Source organism: Python bivittatus, unplaced genomic scaffold (genome assembly GCF_059951505.1).
Source record: "Python bivittatus isolate LINGU-HERP-01145 unplaced genomic scaffold, Pbiv_v1 ctg000730_np1212, whole genome shotgun sequence".
Taxonomy (NCBI): Eukaryota; Metazoa; Chordata; class Lepidosauria; order Squamata; family Pythonidae; genus Python; species Python bivittatus.
In genome coordinates this window covers 2015396-2020000 of record NW_028277109.1, presented here as the reverse complement: position 1 = coordinate 2020000, position 4605 = coordinate 2015396, and positions in this window count along the sequence as shown.

The following is a 4605-nucleotide window of genomic DNA, read 5'->3' as shown; positions in this document are numbered from 1 at the left end:
TGGAATTGCACAGGGCTCCTTCTGGATATTTGAATCTACTTTCCACAATCACTCTTGGGAAGTGGTTTATTTACTTAATAAAATCTGAGTCTCTGAAAGTTGAAGCAATGGTGGCTTCCACACTACAGATAAACTTCATGACCTCCTAATACCCATTCCATCCCAACCAAACATATAGCCTGATGTTAGCTGTTCTGTTCCTGAATATTGTTCATTCAGTTCCCACTTAACAGCTATTGAGCTCCTGCTGAAAGTAGCCCAATAATAAAGCAGCTTCATGCAAAAGATAAACCTGAGATATCACTATCATACCAATACAAAGCTAACTTGAACTAAAACAATGCCTTAACAAAAAATGGGACAAACACGTCAAAAGACACGCTGATCCTATACCATGCTTATCAGTAATCTCTGCTGTTTGCACATAGTTCAACATTCTCTGTGGACAGTTAAAAATTATAAGGCTGACTGTGATGCCCTTATGAGCTTATGGAGGACAAAGGGAATGTGCTGATAGAATGTATGAAGCTGATACACCATCAGTAATGCAAAGAAATGTTGAAATGCAAGGGAGACATTGCAGAAATATAATGGAATTTCATTATTTTAGAAATCAGTTTTCTAACACCATGGCTGGCTGGTTGAAATAGTGTAAGAAACACTGCCACTGCTTTTGTTACTTCTGAAACACTTGAGGGTGGGGTGCCATTGGAGGGGCAGCTATTTTGAGATCGGTCAGTGGAGGAAGAGCAGACCTTCAATTTGTTCTGGAGGCTAGTGAGCTTAGAATATATGACCAGTAGGAAGCTATTGCTTGGAAATCTGACAGTAAAAAAAGAAAAGGAAAACAAAAGATACTGTTATCCTTGTCTGGCAGATAAAGCCTAACAGCATGAATCAGAGAGGCTACATTAACCCTCTCTTCTTCTGTGAGAAGAACAGAAGCTGGTGAATTAAATGCAGCTCAGAGAAGGCACTCCTTGCCATCACATTCACCTGAGAATTCAGAGACAGTGTGTAGTCAAGAAGCTGCAGGCCTGCTCTTTTAGGATGAGTGTGATCTCCATCCAGAGCAGGCACCTCCTCTGATGGAACAGAATCAATAATAACCAACAATCCAGTGTGACTGAATTCAGCTTTAATTTGTACTGGCTTCTTTCTTATTATCCTATTATCAGTATACTGTAATTAAATCTGATTGTAGATGTGATAGATTTTCTGTGCAAAAAAAGTTCAAAAGTCCATCAAAGTTCATCATCAAGGCCTTTGACAATCTTCACAGGTTGAATAAGATCCTATATCATCTGGAAAGTTTCCTTGGGTAACTTTCTCAAAGTTATGACAGTGAGAGAGGTTGGGAGATTTGACTTGGTACATGACAAAGTGCAGGTCACCTCAAGAGCAAATGTGGATTGAAACTCAGACACTGGCTGGATCTTCTATAGAATTGCTGGCTGTGAAGTCAAGTGAACATGGGGGACATACTCCTTCTAAAAGGAAACTAGGTGGCCCAAACTAGCTTGAGCCCACCATATGTCTTCTAGGAATCAACGCATGTGGGATTGACAATCATGCTAAGACTTGACATTAATACATTACATACATTATGTACATGCAAACAAGAGAATATATTTGTGAGGTAGACACTATTGCTCTCCCATTTCTGAATCTACATCCTCCCATCATTCCTCATGGACCGCTGTCCTCCTCAGTGCATCCTGTTGGAAGGGTGCCTCCATAAGGGCACTTGAAGGTCTGACCATATTTAAACAGGCTGATCATAGAATCATAGAGGTGGAAGGGACCTTGAAAGTCTTTTAGTCCAACCCCCTGCCCAGGGCCAGAATCTCAGACCACCCCAGACAAATGATTATCCAACCTTTGCTTGAAATCTTCCAGTGATGGAGCACCCGCAACTCAAAGAGACAGGCTGTTCCACTGCTTCATAGCACTTGTGAACTACAGAAGATAAATACACACCCTCTTCTTCCCTGTGACAGCCCTTCAAGGATTGCAGCCTTTTCCCCTTAAAACATGCTTATTTCTTTTAGCTACCTCACCTATTTATTGTCAGAGTCAACAATAAAAGCTCCTTTTCAAAATCATGGGCAATTTCCAATATATCACTAGGATTACTAACTCAGCTTCTGTAGTTTGGCTCAAAACAGCAGCACAGCCAATTTCTCTAGAAGCAATGCAGGGCTTACCTCAGCCATTGGGGCCTCTCTGCCACCTCCCTGGTCCTGCCACCATGCAGCATTATCTCACAGTGGTTGCCATGTCATGGGGCGTGCTTCTTATTTCCACCTTTAGCTAAAGAAGTTCCACAGGGTTGAGTCAAATGCCTCGTTCCTTGAACTGTGCCACATTCAGAAGAACCTCTGAATCCAAAACCTTTGAACAAATCATCCCTGGTTATATTAGTGATTATGATATATGTTATATTCTCGGCTGTTATGTATTTTAATTTTTTTTATTATTGTAATTGTTTTTACTTTATTTTAATTTTGTTTACCACCCAGAATCACTTGTTGAGATGGGCAGCCATACAAATTGAATAAATAAATAAATCCCTCTTCGGTGTCTTCACCAAGCAAAGAGGCACTCCTTTCTTTTAAAAGCTTTGCCTGTCATCATGCATGGGTATTGGTAAAAAACAAGGCCTGTCCTATATATTCTCCAGGATCCCCAGTGCTCAACTCTGTTAAAGTTAACAACATTGAGTTTGGACACACAATGTTCAGTGACAGAGCAGGAATGTGTGTTCACTGAGGTTTTTCCATTGTATGAAAAATACAGTCTGACGGCACCTGACCAAGGGCTGGGTTGGGGTAACCACAGCAGCTGTCTCCCCACACACCATCAATAACAGGCCACTAGGCCTTGGGCCACTAGATGCTACACACAGACACTCAGTGCCACTACCAGGCACAGTCCTAAAATGAGGACTGCAGTGGCACCTCTTCCTGGCAGCCCAAACTCTTGCTGTGGCAACGGTCCCAGCCATGCTCAGGCAGTGGTCTCTTGGCAGCAGATGCTCCGATCTGCACGTGCTTCAAAAGCCATGATGAGTGCCCACCCCTCACCGTAAGGGTCGTCTTTCTGAATCTATGTGGACAACACCCATAGTAAGGCAAAATCCACTGCGCAAATGCCTAGCCAAGAGTGATCTCCACCCATACGTCATGGCACCTGCTCTGCTTCTCACAATTTCTCTCATTTAGTGCTGCCCTCATTCATTTTCTTCTGTCTGAAGTTTTTCTTTCCATGAGGAAATAAGCAATAAATTATTACTACCTGCCATGCAATCATGAAAGATAGATCCTTCTTTTCGCTTGTTTCCATTTATCAGTTCTGAATGGTGCCAAGGGCTTGATACAATATGCAGTTCTGTCTTTTGGCCGCCTCTTCTCAACCAGTATAGAAGAAGGAGACATATAGAGAATAGACTGTAAAGACTAAAGCTATTCTATTGTAGCAAAAATACAGAAGCATACATTGCATTGCGATGCACAGGCCTGTGGCCTGGGACTTCTTCTGGACTCACAGCTCCTGCTGAAGCCCACATGGCGATTGTGGCAGGATGGCTTTCCTGGTTATGGTTTGTGTGCTGCTTGTGGACTTTTTGGAGTAAGACGTCTTGGCCAGTGCATGTGCCTTTACCATCTCATGGCTGGCTTGCCGCAATATGCTCTAACTCAGGAAGGCTGGTTGTTGCAAGATGCAGCAGACCGCCTGTTGGCAGCACGACAGGTGCTGCACTGGCAGCCGCTGTTTCCTGACAGACTGAAAAGCACTGTTTATAAGGTCCCTTGTGGCTTGGGCTCTGATTATCTGTGGGAACGTCTTCTCCGAGTTTCCCAGTCCTCGTGCGCAAGAAAAGTATGCCACAGATTCCTTTTGTCAGGATACAATAAAGAGTCATGGGGGGAGCATTAAGTAGTGGAGGAGGAAGGAGGTAGTTGGGCATCCCTGGAGCAGTTCACGTGGCACATGGACTGGCGATACTGTGTGTGTCGAGGAATCTGCATCTGAACCCAACAGGTCCGACAGAGCACTCTGCTGAGGGAACAGGCTGGTGGAAAAGACTGCGCTTTTTAGAGAATAGGCCAGACGCCAGCAAGGACAGCTTGACCAAGGAACCGGAATCCCAGAAGCTGAGAAAATGTTTTCCCCCCTCTTTCCGTTGCCACTCCTAGGGCAGAAGCAAGCCCAGAAATGAAAGCCCAGAAAGAAGCTCTGCGAGGAAGAGAGGGAAACAGCTGAGACGCTGTACAAAGCACCATTTAAAATTGCCTGTATAGAGCTGTAGAGGTACCTTTCGTTACGCTAATACCACTGCAGATAGAGAAGAATGGCGTGTGTCCGTGTCTGGAAAGCTCCTGTTTTTCCCACCCTTCAGCGATCCCCTTGACCTGTGTGACTGGCCACAGCTGTCCCATATCTCGGGCAGGAAGGCATCTTTCCTCTCACCTGCTCCATGATGCTTTTAAGTAAAGTTTCTTCCCCATGTGTCCCTCCCTGCAGTGGAATGCTAGCATGGCTTTCCATGTGCAAGTCTCCGTCTAAGCTCAAGACCTCTCATGTCTAAAGCAAGGAAGCTGG